Below are 17,128 nucleotides of genomic sequence, written 5' to 3' on the forward strand. Positions count from 1 at the left end.
CCTTACATCCCTCTTGGCCAGGCTTACTTCCAGCCACTGAGCTTCACCAGGGAAACTATAGGCTTGGAAAGAGGAATTTCTGAAGGGCAAACGCACCTGGATGTGTACCCCATTTTGTACTAGCACTACAAAGCAAATGTGGGTTTGGGTTGCCTTCTAACGTTGCATCCCAGCTTTAGAGGGTGCAATACGCTCTTGAACTAGAAAAAGGCACATAATGTACACAGTTGTACCCTTTTCTCACCCTTTCTTGGTTGCCAAAGGCACAGGCCTTCTCCAGTACACATTAATTCACACGTGGCATCAGGAAGTTGCAAATTAAGATCAAGCACTTGAGGAACAACTTTTGATATTTGCAGCCATGTCCACACTAGCAAAATATGTTGGGTTGTTGCTGGGTGGGGTTTCTTTGTGTGTGTGTGTTTAAAGCAAGCATTTGTTTTGAAGCCTGTAACATTTCCCTTTGGTGTGCCCTACACCCGATCCCCATTTATTTTAAATTTCCCTTCCCTGCACATTCTACAGACATAAAATAATGAAATAACCCTGACATAGGGTTTTCTGCAAGGCTGCCTTCGGAAGTTTGCTTAAGTGGCCTTAAGTAAGGTAATAAGCAAGGAGTGTGAAAAGAGGCGACTTTGTCTTTTCACATTAGCGGCAGCCCTGCTCAAGTGGCAGCATCTATGAAAATGCTGTTCAGCCTTTAATGAGACTACAGTGTGTTAGTGTACCGGTCTAATTAATCCCATATTTTCACACAGCATAATTACTGAGCCGGGGCTGAATTATTTGGCTACTGGAGGTGGAGCAGCGCCTGCACTCTCCTCTGTCTGTGCTCCTGACAATTTATTACGCTACACAACTCGACGCCATTGAAACCTCCTAGTATAGAGCTATCTGTCATCTCTTACATTATCAGTAAAATACACCACCTTCCATACTGTGCTACAAGGGTTTAGCAAATTGCTCTTTTTATGGGATATGATCAAGGAAATGCTACCTTATGTTCAAATTTTTAACTGTCTGCTGCGTGGAATATACAGTCTGGCTTTATACGTGCACTTTCAGCAAAGGCTCATTTGCATAGCTAATTTCAGCATTTCTTTCCCAGCATCACTCCCCATATAGATCTATTCCTCAAACCAACATAAGGAAATAATGAAAAGGTGGTACTGGCACGTTCTCGATGTGCAGGGCTATGTGCATGCATTATTGTTGGAATTATTATTATTACTACTATTATTATTCTTAAATAAATCCTGCCCTGGCCCACTGGTTCATCTTTATACTCTCAGAAATCCCTGTTATGATTTCCCTCTCCCAAATCTTTCCCCTCTTTTTTCCTTTTTAGTTTGTGTTTTTTACTGCAACGTATTTTTGCACATTATTACTCATTTCTGATATATGATCTTGCCATTTTGGCACTGGTAGAACCCTCCTTCCCACAGGAGTTCAGGGAGATTTGTGGTTTAAACATTTACTCACTTGCTAGTGTTTCTGGACCTGGTTTAATGGTATCTTTTATTTTTTTTAATGGAAGGTCAAACACTACATTAACTGTTTTAAAATGTGTCTTTTCAACAGAAAAAAGGAAAAGGAAAAGAAAAGAAAGTGTTATACTCAATACATTTTAAATCCAGCCATAACAGGACAAAAAGTATATTTTGATATATGTGCATGGTTTCTAAATACACCATGGTAGATATATGAACAGGGAGGCCAAGTGAGATCTTTAGACTAAAGAAAACCACATGCTTAATGGCACAAGGTAGAAAATTACTACTGGTGCTTTTTAACCAAATAATAGCATAAACACTAAAGACCTGTCTTGAAATGTAGCATATTCAAAGAGCCAAAAAATGAATTTCATTAAATCTTTCTTGAGATGTCAATGGAGTATTGCATCTGACACTTTGAAGCTCTGCCATATGTGTAAATGGGAAACCAAAGAGCTTGTAATGCCCCTAAGATTAGAGATGCGGCCCTGGGTCTTTTATTAGTCATTTTGGGGGCAGCAGAAAGTAACTAAAGGTCAAAGGTTAAGCAAGGTTAAATGCTAACAAACTCCAGCTTGTCAGACTTGGCAAACCTGGCCCAGCTAGCAAGTTGCCAGGTGTCATCAATTCTCCAATATTGTATCTCAGGCTGAACTCTTTAGTTTGGGTGGGGGGTGGGGAGGAACAGCATATGAAAGAGCAAGACAGAGATAGGTTTGTGCACAATGACAATTCATACGTGTAGAGAAGAATTTCTGAGCAGATATGTGTGTATATATATATATATGTGTGTGTGTGTGTGTGTGTGTGTGTGTGTGTGTATTATTGTACTGCAGTCCTATCTGTTTCTACTTGGAGTGCAGCCCCACTAGGTTTAATGGGGCCCTGCCCCTTACTAAGCTTATTTAGGATTGTAGCCACAGCAACCCTCAAAAATATTTCCCTGGAAGTTGCACTAGGATTCATTAGCACTGTGCCTATAAAAGCAATTCCTGTGAAAGAAATTTCAAACCGGGGTTGGAAGAGAATGAAAACCCAAAAGCCTAACAATGCAGTGAGCACAACAAACGTCCAACATTTCCTAGAGTTTTTGGTTTTGTTTTGTTTTTTAAAAAAAACTGTCCTGGGCATCTTCCAAGCAAGGCCTGTAACATTTTCCCTACTGGGGTCAATAGCAGTTTCATTTGTTTGTGATTGTGAGATTTACATCCAGAAAATGATGCAGAAGGAAAACAGCTAAGAAATGGCAACAACAGCAGCAACAACAGCAACACTGTAATCTTAATTTTGTACTCACCCTTCACCATAAACTCTCAGGGCAGGTTACAGCTCCCAGGCCATTGCCACCTCAGACTTCTAAGTGTACTGGATTCTCCTCAGCTGATCTTAACACCCACCTGAGAGTGATGGTAGGGAAGTAATCAGTCTCTCAGCTGTTTGGGGCCAAGCTGCTGAGTCCCTTCCTCTCAGCACTACAATCCTAGTTTGCTCCCCCTAGTGGCTCCTTTGTGCAGATTAAGAGAGCCAATTACCTCAGAGCTCATCAGAAAAGGTATCTGCCCCCCCCCCCCCATATTTTCAGTTCCTGGAACCTGCAGCAAACGTTGCAGTGTGGGATGCTCCTGCTCCACGGTGCCCTAGAATTGTTTGTTTAAGGTTTGAGGCAGTAGATTTCACTTCTGGCATAAGTGGGTTAAGAGGAAGGAGGGTTAGCCTGATTACAAATGGGCCATGTGAGCTGTATGGGGGAACTCAGTGCTCACTGCAGGCAAAGGTGTGTGATTGTGATGTATGCAAAAGGGAGGTGAGGGAGCCCAGCACATGAACTATTGTTTTACAAAGGGGGTTGCCAACCCAGTGCCCATGGGCACCAGTGCACCTGCTATGACACCTGTGGAAGTTCTCGGGAAATATCCCCTCAACACCCCTCCATGCTGCATGTTTGTCTCTTTATTTGCTGCTCTTTTAGATGTGGCAGCTATTTTGTGATGCATCACACCCTCAGGACAGCCATTTTGTATTATGAGTCTCTCTCCCCCCCCCCCCGGCCACCATTTTGTATTACAGCATACAGCTGCCAGTTTGTGACTAGCACCTATGGCACTTCCTCAAAATTCCCGGTGTTCTCACTGGGGCCCAAAATAGTCTCCTCTGTGTCAAGTAGGGGAAGTGTATTTACTGTAGTAGCTTTTTGGGCAAAACCTGTTAGACAATACATTAATGCATTCAACATGTCTGCCCAGAAGTTTCCACAGCTCTGTCTTTCTTCACTCTGGTTACTTGCTCTGCCGTTTCACTTCCCTGCGCTTCATTGCTTAATACGAGGTTGCTGCTGCAATTCTATTCATCTAAGCATGTGCCCCTCTAAAGTCAGGACAGTGGCTTGTGGCTGAAGTGCTATTGTAAAGGACGTGCAGTTAATTTTTAAATGCCACCTTTTCACTTCCTGTCTTTCTGCTGTCCTTTGACTGTTCTGCTGCTTCTTTGTCTTCTTCACTGTTTTCACTTCTGCAGTGTAGTCAAAGCCAGTTGAGCAACAATGGGAAATAGGAGCATTTATAACAGCAAGTGGATGCAAAAGCAAGGAAGGTGTGTTGCAAAAATATAGGTTAAAAAAAAAATATATGAAAAAAGGGGGGGGGGAATAAAGATTCTGGAACTCATCTTCTCTGATTAGGCTTGGCTGATTAACCATTCCAAGCAATGTCCTCTGAGTGGTTCAGTGATTGTTGGTTTCTGATGAGGTGTCAGAGAAAGGTGTTAATTATGAGGGTTGTTTAGCGATGTGGACACTTTTCCTCTAGGATCAAAGGAGAAGCTTATGGTTCATTTCCTTATCATAGAGGCCGCCAAGCTGTCATCAGATGGTCATTTCAACTGGTGTCCCTCAAGGTGAAAGCAATGACTGGTATAATTAAATTTTCAAGGAAGCCAAATAAAAAAGGCCATTTTTAAAGAGAGGATTTTATTAAAACCTCATCCTTCATGCCAACAGAATTTCCACACACCCCATACTTAGTTATTGTCTATGGAACTGTGGTATTTTTATTTCCAGATTGAGCCTAACTTGCCATTGGGTGGTTGTTGTTTTTTCGTTTAAAAGGAAGGAAACTCCTCTATGTCTGAAATAAAAGACCCTCAATTCTTCATGAAGCTAGATCCATTTGAGGCTGGTCCATCAGGACAAATGGGGCACTGCCCCACCAATGTCAGTCAGCCCCCAATGCCTGCCTATCTGCTTACAATCAGCCCAGAGAGTGGCACTGTCTGTCAAATTCCTCCTACTTAGTCTCAGTGTTGTCCTAGCAATTTAGCAGGAAGGAGGATGGGACAAAAACAGAATTAGATGTCTGTCTACCAACGAAGATCATGGCCACTGGTCCCATCACCTCCTGGCAAATAGAAGGGGAAGAAATGGAGGTAGTGAGAGATTTTACTTTCTTGGGCTCAATGATCACTGCAGATGGTGACAGCAGCCACGAAATTAAAAGACGCCTGCTTCTTGGGAGAAGGGCAATGACAGGCCTAGACAGCATCTTGAGAAGTAGAGACATCACCTTGCCAACAAAGGTTCGTATAGTTAAAGCTATGGTTTTCCCAGTAGTGATGTATGGAAGTGAGAGCTGGACCATAAAGAAGGCTGAGCGCCGAAGAATTGATGCTTTTGAATTATGGTGCTGGAGGAGACTCTTGAGAGTCCCATGGACTGCAAGAAGATCAAACCTCTCCATACTGAAGGAAATCAACCCTGAATGCTCACTGGAAGGACAGATTGTGAAGCTGAGGCTCCAGTACTTTGGCCACCTCATGAGAAGAGAAGACTCCCTGGAAAAGACCCTGATGTTGGGAAAGATGGAGGGCACAAGGAGAAGGGGACGGCAGAGGACGAGATGGTTGGATAGTGTTTTCGAGGTTACCAGCATGAGTTTGAGCAAACTGCGGGAGGCAGTGGAGGACAGAGGTGCCTGGCGTTCTCTGGTCCATGGGGTCACGAAGAGTCGGACACGACTAAACGACTAAACAACAACAACAACAACTACCATTGCCTCTGGCTCAACCTACTGTTGGCATCTCTTCCTTCCACCTTACAGGTCCCAGTGGGCACCTATGGCTTTTCCATGATCTCAGGACCAGATTCCAATTTGTAAAGGATTTAGGAAATTAATACTTTGGGGATGGTGAACAGGGTACCGTAATCTCCCACCACCACATTGTAGCATATAGTTACATAGTACATAATCTCAACCTCATTATTTACCTTATTTCTCCCCCACCCCCTTTACTTCCCCTCTGGAATAGAATATATTTGAGTGATGCCTTGAAAGCGCTTTGCTCCTCTTACAGAGCTTTTAGTGTCATTAAAGCATGATCCCACAGATTCTGTGATCTCATTAAAAGTGCTTTAGAATTAATTGATCAGCTTTAAAGTGTACTGAAGTGTAGACTATGTTGTCATTGCAGCAGCCGCAGGTGGAGCCAGCAGCTTATTTACGATGCCATGGGGATGAGAAATCTGTCTGATTGTCCCTAAACTGTCTACTTCTTGTTGTCCCTCAGTCGCATGGGTATCTTTAACAGACCGCAAAGTCCCCCCCTGTCCCCCCTGAACCTCTCTCTTTGGATGGATCACCTAAAGCATGTATATAAAGATGCAGCTACCTGTATGATACCAGCAAAGGGAGGCCAGTGTGCCTCTGCAGAAATTTAAATCTGTTGTTTCAGAACAACAGTTCTGCATGCTGGAGACAGAAAGAATGGGAGATGGAGGTGTGCTGAGGTCAAAAGAGCTGACCTAACTGTGGTACCTGCTAGAATGAACTTCAGGAGCATAGCTAGGAGGCTGAATGTTAGCATGTCAGGGAGAAGTCTTTGTGGGCTGACACCAGGAAGAGTGGTACCATATGATATCTTTATTTCAATAGAGTCTTAAAAACAGTCAAGGTGGCCATCTGTAATGTTGATATTCCTGAACAGTTCATTGTGTAACTTTTCAGGCACAAGTACTATCTAGGACCTGAACCCATTCAAAGCACTCATATAATATATGCAGAAATGAGCCAGGCCCTGATTTCATACAGGCTACATGTACTGTCCAACTGAATCCATTGCCATTCTACACCTGTCCTCTCTTTACAGACCTGGCCTAAGTGGTTTTTTTTAATAAAAAAAAAGATACTAGGGCCCCCAACAAAATCAAAACGAACATTTAGTTTTTAATATCAGCCCCATCAAACTTATCATGACATATTCAACCTTTTAAACAAAATGAATGATTTCTTTAAAAGGTTGGATGTCTCATTTGAGCATCTAAACCAGCAATTGGAGTAGGGGTGGGCAGAATCAGAGATCACAGAGGCAAAGAAATGAAGAGAGAAATGAGGAACAACAGCTGAGTGTTAAAATAGTGAGGAGAAAATCAGTCATTGGAAAGCATGCTATAAATAAGGCATTACACTATAGCCTTGTGAACGCTGAAAAGATGGAGGCATTTTGGAATGCTGAAATATTTTTCAGATGTTTTCTGTCTTTGCCATTTACCTGGGTTCCATTTGTTTGTTTGTTTATCCATCCATCCAACTCTCCAAAATCCTGAATGCCCCAATACAGTGGTACCTCGGGTTAAGTACTTAATTTGTTCCGGAGGTCCGTTCTTAACCTGAAACTGTTCTTAACCTGAAGCACCACTTTAGCTAATGGGGCCTCCTGCTGCCGCCGTGCCAGCAGAGCCCGATTTCTGTTCTTATCCTGAAGCAAAGTTCTTAACCTGAAGCACTATTTCTAGGTTAGCGGAGTGTGTAACCTGAAGCGTATGTAACCTGAAGTGTATGTAACCCGAGGTACCACTGTACTCAACTTAATCCAGATAACCTTTCTATTCATTCCCCGCACCCTATAGAAATCACATTCTCTTATAGTTTCACAAGTTTTTGTGTTTTTTTGTGTTTTTTTTGTTTAAGTCATAGTGTCTGTAAATTACAGGTAGATAGCCATGTTGGTCTGCCATAGTCAAAACAAAATAAATATAAATATAAATAATATAAATATAAATATTCCTTCCAGTAGCACCTTAGAGACCAACTGAGTTAGTTATTGGTATGAGCTTTCGTGTGCATACATATTTCTTCAGATACTTCTTCAGGGACGTGGGTGGCGCTGTGGGTTAAACTACAGAGCCTAGGACTTGCTGATCAGAAGGTCGGTGGTTTGAATCCCCGCGAAGGGATGAGCTCCCGTTGCTCGGTCCCAGCTCCTATCAACCTAGCAGTTCGAAAGAACATCAAAATGCAAGTAGATAAATAGGTACCGCTCTGGCGGGAAGGTAAATGGCGTTTCCATGTGCTGCTTTGGTTCACCAGAAGCAGCTTAGTCATGCTGGCCACATGACCTGGAAGCTGTATGCTGGCTCCCTCGGCCAATAAAGCAAGATGAGCACCACAACCCCAGAGTTGGTCATGACTGGACCTAATGGTCAGGGGTCCCTTTACCTTTTTAAGGTGCTTCTGGAAGGATTTTTTTTAATTTTTTAAAATTTTATTTATTATTATTATTATTTTGTCTAAATTAATTCATTTCTATGTAACTTGAAAAAGAGAGAGAGGGTAGAAGAGCAGAACTACCCACCATTCCTGTCAATTTCTATTTATTCAGAACTTGGTTCTCAGAGTAGGGTCTGAAGGCACATGAGGCCACCATTTTGTCCTTGGAGGAGGTAGAGAAGCAGGTATAAAGGAATCAGCAGTTAAGGCTGGAGCCATCTTCAGGTGCTGAAAACGAGCATGTGAGAGACACCCATGCTGTGCATATCCCCTCCATCTCCAACCTTCCTGTGTTGAGTGGAAAATTCTGAAGAGGGCTCCTAGAGTTATTTGACTGGATGTACTTAGAAGCCACCTTACAACCAAGAAACTAGTCACGAACACTCCCTCAACATCCTTCCCAACTGGAGCCCTGACATTTTCTTTGTAAACTCTCTTGAAGAGGGCAAGTGTCTACCCCCTCAAGTCTAGGCCTAAGAACAGTTTAAGATATGGAATATGTGTGTGTCATCTGGTGAGGGGATGGAAAATGAAGGGCAGCGGAAAAAGGCTTATAATAAATGTGGAGGGAGGAATTAAGGTGGTCTATGTTTCCTGCAAACCCTCTTTAGGCACAGCTACCTAAATGTATTCCTTTATTTCATTCCCAAACTTGAAGCTCCCTGCTACTGTCAAAGGGACTGAACAGAAGTCCAAGGTTCCTGATCTAGGCTGAATGGAGTGCCTTTCGGTGTAGAAAAAGCACAGAAACGTTTGTGGCTGGTCCCACTTGTTCTGCATAATGTAAAAAGTCAATGATGTTTGTCACGGCATCCGAAAGGCACACAACAAGCTGCCTTTACTCAATAAAATCAGCAGTCCATCTACTCTGATTATGTATTGAAAGCATTTATATTGTGTGTTTTCGGCATAGATCCCTCAACAGTAAAAACAATGCATAAAATGTACAAACTGCTTGATAAAAAGGAAAGATAAACCGGCAATAAAACCATTTTCACACAATACTTTGCAGCAGCACAGGAAAGCCAGGAGCTTGCTGAACTTCAGAGATGTTCCTCAGTGAAATAAAACTAGCACAATATGGCAATGAAAAGCCAACAAAGAGGGGGCAGAGTGGACTTCCAAAGCCTTGGGGCCAAGGCTGAAAATGTCTTGTTAAAGATAGACACCCCCAACCGCTGTGTCTCAGGTGTTTGCTGTGCTTCTCAAACTTGGGTCCCCAGCTGTTGTTGGACTGTACCTCTCATCATCCCTAGCTAGCAGGTCAGGGATGATGGGAGTTGTAGTCCAACAACAGCTAGGGATCCAAGTTTGAGAAACACTGGCATCCAAGGCAGAGCCTTTGATGGGGAGTGTTAACTATAGATAGGTGGATCTGCAGATATCCTAGATGGTTCAGTGCTTTCGAGTTTAATGTCACTATGCCACCACCTTGAATTGAGCCTAGAAACCATATAGTGAGCTAGTGCAACTGTTTGCAAATGGACGTTCCTGGTCAAATAATCTGGCAGCTGCATTGTGAAGCAGTTGTAATTTCTGAGTACTTTTCCAAGACAGCTCACACTGTCATCTGGAAGCAGACAGAGGTCTTTGCTAGCCAGGCTACTACTCAGATCCTCTTAACTAGAGATGCTGGTCAGTAAATGTGGGGCGTGCACATGCCGATCATGTGGTCTATGGTAAGCTAAGTGGCTCCTCCCAAATGGCAAACGAAATTAACATTTACATATAAAATGTCATGCCATCTGAAATAGAAAGACTATTATTTTTCCATTTGTGTATAAATGGGTACTCACCGAGCTTCTGTTGCATCTCATAGTGCTCTGTCTCCATTCTGTGATTAATATGCATCACTGATGTGTGCTAATCCAATACGCTGTGCTGTCTAATTACTCTATTATGCACAGGAAAGATAAAATATTTATTTTGTTATGTAATGACATTAAAAATACAGCTCTCACTGTTTGTCTGTGGTGCTATGAGATATTCTTTAAAGCAAGCAGATTGCAATGTGTATGTGCAGGATTATGAGGGGAAAAACAAATTCCACAGCATGTGGTGTTAAAATAATAAAAAAGGCCTTTGAACATCTCCATTTTACTTCCTTTCATTCTTAAGGTGAGGACAAACTAAGAACCCTTGGGAGTAAACCCCATGGAATTCAGAAGAATTTGCATAGGTACATGGTTGCTTGCGAGTCAGCCTTAACTAAAATTAATGTGACTTTCTTCCAAAATAGTGGAAGGACTGATAAGGAGCACTATGGAAATCCTTCACGGCAGTGTAAATAATCTGTGTCTGCACTGATTATATATTTCCAGGGAATTATCATTTTGGTTCATGGATCTATATGCATGTTCAAAAAAGCATGATAGTGTGGAGATTGAATTTGGCACAAGTCTTGGGAATTTGCACTCAGCTAGGGTGCAAAAGGGAAGGTGTACAATATACTTTTCGGATAGGAACATAGGAAGCTGCCTTACACCAAGTTGGACTATTTGTCCTTTTAGCACCATACTGTCCGCACTGATTGGCAGTGGTTTGCCAGAATTTCAGATGGGCATTTCTGGTCCTACCAGGAGATGTCAGACGTGAACCTGAGATGTTTTGCATGCAAAACAGATACTCTAGAATCATAGAATCATAGAGTTGGAAGAGATCACAAGGGCCATCGAGTCCAACCCCCTGCCAAGCAGGAAACACCATCAGAGCACTCCTGACATATGGTTGTCAAGCCTCTGCTTAAAGACCTCCAAAGAAGGAGACTCCACCACACTCCTTGGCAGCAAATTCCGTTGTCGAACAGCTCTTACTGTCAGGAAGTTCTTCCTAATGTTTAGGTGGAATCTTCTTTCTTGTAGTTTGGATCCATTGCTCCGTGTCCGCTTCTCTGGAGCAGCAGAAAACAACCTTTCTCCCTCCTCTATGTGACATCCTTTTATATATTTGAACATGGCTATCATATCACCCCTTAACCTCCTCTTCTCCAGGCTAAACATGCCCAGCTCCCTTAGCCGTTCCTCATAAGGCATCGTTTCCAGGCCTTTGACCATTTTGGTTGCCCTCCTCTGGACACGTTCCAGTTTGTCAGTGTCCTTCTTGAACTGTGGTGCCCAGAACTGGATACAGTACTCCAGGTGAGGTCTGACCAGAGCAGAATACAGTGGCACTATTACTTCCCTTGATCTAGATGCTATACTCCTATTGATGCAGCCCAGAATTGCATTGGCTTTTTTAGCTGCCGCGTCACACTGTTGGCTCATGTCAAGTTTGTGGTCAACCAAGACTCCTTGTGGTCAACTATGGCCCTCCTCCTGCAAAACAATTCTGTTCATTTGTAGTGCTGCAGTCTTTCATGCAGTTTGCATTTACAAAATCTCTCTGTGTTTAAACTTATTTTTAATATGCATTTCTGATCAACTGTGAGAACACTTCCTAAATTGAAATTTAAAGCGGCAAAGGCCCACCTTCTAGAAATCAGCATAAACCATCAATATATCTTTACTGCATATTGAAATTTGAAAACCAGAGCCAGTGTACTATTTGCCTTGCTACCAGCTTGTTGAATATAGAAACAGTTAGAAAGGGTGAAATTAAATCTTCTGCTTCTGGGTTCAGCTGGAATCAATCAACAGAGCTCTGTGTGAATTAGCACCCATTGGCCTTGGCTTAGAGCTGGTTAGCCATCTTATTGTGCGTGTGGAAAGTGGGAGTCAGTGCAGCCTGCAGAGGATAAGTTTAATAGATCAGCTATAGCTGACGCTCAACAATAACAAAACATCCACATTCTGCACCTTGTGAAGTTTCCAGGGGGTTCTAAGTGTGCACCCAAGTTACAGTGGTCCATTGGGAGGTTATAAAGTAATAGACAACTCCAGTGAGATCTGTACTTTATTAATCTAAGAGAGAAAATGTGCTTTATAATTTGAATAAAATATCATTTTTTCAGAACTCCTGTGTGTATGTGTGTGTATGCATTTATGTGTATGTATACAAGCCCACAGATATTTTACCAGATGTGTACTAACAATTCATACAATGCTCTGATATACATTCAGTTTTTCTCTGAGCTTTCAAAGTGTCATTGCATTTTCTACCAAGGCTGTTTAGTTTTGCTGATTTCAAATGGGTCTAAGGACAGAAATGCATGTAGCTGTGGAAGATCCATAATCAGGTGTCCCACAGTTTTTGTGAGTTGCATTAAAAGGAGGGAGAGAATATCACGACTGTGGCATTGGGGAAGAGGTATAATACCTTTCCCCACTTCCTCTGCAAAACAGACTCACAACTACTATTTGACTTTTGCAGAAAAACACACTAGTACCTATATGTTTTGTGCTTATTTATTTATTTCATAAAATGTATACACCGCTTGATTGTTAAAGAAAAACCTCAAAGCAGTTTACAAACTGGGCAAATATTTTCAGAAGGGGATGACACAAGGACATATTTAAACCCCACTCCCCTATCACTTCATTTCAACAGAACCCCCAATGTAAGGCAACCATCCTTTTAAAACAAAACAATGGAAAATCATATCACAGATTTCCCATCATGTACTTAGCCCATGGTAGACAGGACAACAGCTTCAGATTGTATGCATCCAGGGGAGTGACCATTATTTGTGTTTAAAATCTGTACGAGTACATAACCCTTTTCAGCGTGCCCCTCCCCAAAGTAGCATCTAATTACTAATATACAATAAGGTATATTGTATATACCTTATATCATGGATATAATGATATAAGGTATATTGTATATACCTTATATCATGGATCTGTGCTGTGCTATTGCAGATTGTGTATATAACAGTATTTTCTTTGTGCCAACTGCTTTACAGTCTCTGTCTTGCAGTCATTAAACATAAAATCCTGGGAGACCATTCATGGTCTCCCATAGGAGAAGCACTGTTTGTTCTTCGGGTTTTTAAGTGTCCCCAATGCCAACCAGTAGTTTAATATTGCCCATTGGGGTTGTTATTTTTGGCTGGGGATTTTGTGTTTTTTTTTAGACTTTTGCTCCAAGTGGGGGTCTTGCTTTAGGTGTTTTTTTCACAGTGTTTAATTAAAGTATATTAAACATTAGTACTTGTAGCACTGTATGTGTAGTTTTAATGTTAAGTTGCCTACAGTCGTGTTGGGTAACTTATTTTTTATTATTATTATTATTATTATTATTATTATTATTATTATTATTATTTCACAGACAAGAAACTATATAAAAATGTGTGTGGGTGTGTTTCTGCTTGAATGCCTGTTCTTTGGGTCCAATATCACAATGTGAAGTCTGTGAGGCCCACAATAATCCTAATATTACCTTCCTCTGCCATTCAATACAGATGTGGTGATGGTGGTGGATGGGCTTGGTTAGCAGTCAGGATGCCAGTGGCACAAAGCAGTTTGATAGGCTGAAAGCAAAGTATTTGCTCAAGGATATGACTTGTTCAAAGCTACCCTGCAAGTCCAAGACTAGGAAGAACTCAGTTACTCAAACCAGCCCCTGCACTGCTTTTTGGACCACGTTGGCTCTTAACATCATGAATTCCTCTAAATCTTGCTTTCTTTTCACTCTTACTATTGTAACGAGCTGGTTTATGTCATGTCATTTTTTTTTTAATTGAGGGTGGCTCCTGTGGTGAGATTATTAGCAGAACTGGCTTTGCCGGGCACCTACTTTAGCTATGCCTAGCCGCACCAAGGCATTCAACTTCCAAGCAAAGCCTGGAAGGTATTTGAAATGGCAGGCTGTAGTTTCACTTTGCTCCACAACTGTGCAGCAAAACGGACCTTGTGCAGCAGGGATAAGTCAGAAGTGGTGCAGCATCTAATGTATTCCAAAGCTCTGGTTAACTGCAGACACCCGTTCACACTTGTCTGGAGAGTGGAGACAAAAGTGGAAAGGGGCAGGGTAGCACTAGAGTAGTTTCCATCAAATCTCCCAAAACAGCACATAAAAAAAAAAATTCTTAGTAATTTTCTGCCATTTAAATAATCTACACAGACATCTTGGTAGCTTAATCAATGACTAGCATACTGTATTCTGATCAAAGTCAAAATGTGTAGAGGGAAAGAGAGTGAGCTTTGATTTATAAACATCATTTGCCGACGCTCTTCTTTGGTCCTGTGTTACCTTTTGATGGACAGTTTTAAGACAAAATATTGCTCCACCCTCGTTGCTATTTTTCCCCCTTAAGTGAATCTCTCATTTAAATCAGACGGCTTCTCCCAGCAAGATAGAAGGGGTGTTATCCACTGAAACAAATTAGGAGAAACAGATGCTTGAATGAAAACAATAGAAATGATAAAGTGGCTGAAAAATTGGTTATTTAATTCAGACTATGTACTACAGACCCATATTAAATGACCTCGTATTAAGGCAAGCAGGTTGCTAATTAAAGCTAACGCCTGAGAGGTAGGTGACTTCCCCCCTTCTCTCCCCCCACCCCAACATGGATCCATGTTAGAACTTGGATATTTTCCCTCCCTCCCTTCAATCTATCTAGCCGGAGACTTCACCTCAGTTGACAGCTACGGCAAGCCTAAACTGACAGCTTTTCAAAACCCGCTGAAGAAACCCAGCATTAATTAAGTCATTGCTGGACTGTAATTTCCTTGAGAAGTAAAAAATTCTCACACAAGAAAAGGTTACAGAGACCTTTTCTGTGTCAAAATTACCATGCTGCATGAATATTAATGCTCTTAATGAAGACAACCTTTGCTTCATCAAGAAGGTTCTGGAGCAGGTGCCAAGGCTGAAGACTCATTCTGTGGATTTCCCCCCCCCCCAACTCCATGAAAGTAGGCGCAATGGGTTTGCCTCCCCCCCCCTTTTAAAATCAACATTCTCCACATGACCTCTTCCTCCCCCCCCCCTTTTACAGATAGGGAAGAAGAAGAAAAAAATCTTCACCCTCTACTTTGAAATCAAACATTTAAAGATTTCATTCAAGACATTAGTCAGGGTTCATAGACAGAAAGAGAGAGGAAAGGGGAGGGGGATTTGAGGGGCTTATTTATACAGATCTCACACATGCTTAAATAGATCATAGCAGCGTTCATGTCTAATATTGCCCCAGGGTGCTCCCGGACACATTTATTCCAAAAGGTTTCTGATGAAAGCAGCCATTTAGGAGCCAAGGGGCAGCTCTGGCCTTCCCCTCGGGGGCTATGAGAGTTTTCTGTTCTACAAGGAGAGCAGCTGAGGGGGAGAGGGTTGTCTCTTGCACACAGAGATGGGGAGGGGGCTTGAGATCAGTTGTGCCTGCCTTTTCTCATCTGTCCTGAAAGGGAGAATTCTGAAGAGGTCTCTCTGTAGGGAGAAACTGCAGAGTTGGCAAAGAAGGGGGGCTGTGCCATCCTGGATGCCTTATTAAGAGGCAGGGGATTAAGCATTTCTCTCTACATGAAACATGTGTTTTCTCTCCTGCCAGTATATAAGGCTATCATTTTACCTCCCATTCTGCCACACATTTTACTACACACCCACACCCATATGCCATACATGGCAAGGTCCTGATTGTTTCCCATAGGGTAGATTGATCAAATCATTCGCCCAGTTTGGCCAATTGTGAGGGTTCATAATGAAATCTGAAACTTGGGCATGAAGATGAAATGACGTATCCATCAACTGCCCTGATAAAATCGGAGCACCCCGATTTTGGGAGCTGTTCTCTCAGCACAGCACCCAAAAATGTACTATCACAGAGGCTCAGAACATGCATTTGGGGGCAAAACACGTGGGATCACAAACACGTGATATTGTGTGAAGTCACGATCCCACACATTTTGCCCCCAAATGCACATTTTGAGGTTTCATGATTTCATGTGGGTCACAGGACTCTCCGGGAACGCGGCCATGTTCTGGATTCTAATGTAAAATACTGGAGGATATTAAATGACTTCTGTCAGACTACAGAGAGTAATTGGTGTCGGAAATAAAAAAATGAAATGAAACGAGCCTTTTCATTCCAATGCATTCATTAAAGAATGCTGCCTATCACAGGCATTTGGTTTGCTGAGGCCTGAACTAGGCTATAGATGCACTCAGTAGCTGTGCCCTTAAGTGTACCTTTTTTCAAACTCAGATTGCCAGAAAGGCGGGGTGGGGGGAGAGGAGAGAGAGAGAAAAAATAATCAGGATCAGTACACAAGCATGTGGGTAGGGGGCTTTTGCCCTTTGCCTCCACTCCCAGTTCAGACTGGTGGCTTTGTACTGAGAATTTGTATAGGAAAATAAATAGTCCCAATCGCCTCAGTAGGAGCTCCCCCTGCCCCCATATGCAGATTGCTGACACGAGCCCTGAATCTGAATAGGTACCACAGCAGGGGGCAAAGGTTTAAAGCCCCCCCACCTACATGCTAGGGTTTGATTCAGATTGTGTCTCCCCCAAATAGCCTGCACTGAAAGAAAAGAGATGTGGAGCAAATGTGTTGTTTACACTGGCTCTCAAACTGAAGTTAGGTTCTTCTTTAGGTCATATGTAGATTTATTTATTTACCGGTATTTATTGAAGCTGCTAGTAAGGATAGCAATGAATGTGATGGCCGGGGACCTTGAGAATTCTTTCCAGAAGGTACTTTGCCATTCTGCATGTCTTGGTGCTTTCGGAAAGCAAATTAAGTCCTGATTAATCTGCAGAGCTTTCTCTGTGTGTTCTGATTAATTTTAGTTGGTTTGCAGTGAAAAAGAGCAGGAATTTCAATCTGCGCTGATCCCTGTGCATACTCACATGACCAATGCGCCCCTGGACATTTGTTTTTTCCTGTGGAAACTTGTGTGTTTCCTGCTGTGTGTTGGGATACCCGTTTGAGAATGTGGGACACAATAGAAGTAATGTATGGTTTGGCCCTGAATTTGCTGCTTGTTCCATTACTATATGTCTGTTAGGAGTCCAACTCCAGGAAGTCATGGTGAGGGAAGCAAGCCAGTTGTTGCAAAGCTTCAGAAAAAAAGTGGAATCACTTCAGCTCAGCATCAAAAATTGTCTTCATATCTCAGTTCATCTGACTCATGTACGTTGCAATGAAAAAGTGCAGCAGCAGCAGCAGAGCAGTTTCCAGCTATCACAAAACACACAGCTGAATACCTTTTTCACAA

At 42.3% G+C, this 17,128-nt stretch overlaps 1 long non-coding RNA gene across 1 annotated transcript in view; it reads right to left on the reverse strand.

Moving 5' to 3' along the window:
* Positions 1–17,128, reverse strand: part of LOC310848264 — a 126,791-nt gene that overhangs the window by 71,902 nt on the left and 37,761 nt on the right. Inside the window, exon 3 of the long non-coding RNA XR_014566247.1 lies at positions 9,829–9,926. This is a non-coding gene — a long non-coding RNA (uncharacterized lncRNA). The remainder of the gene's footprint in view (positions 1–9,828; positions 9,927–17,128) is intronic.

Source organism: Podarcis gaigeae (assembly GCF_964106915.1).
Source record: "Podarcis gaigeae genome assembly, chromosome: 7".
Lineage (NCBI taxonomy): Eukaryota > Metazoa > Chordata > Lepidosauria > Squamata > Lacertidae > Podarcis > Podarcis gaigeae.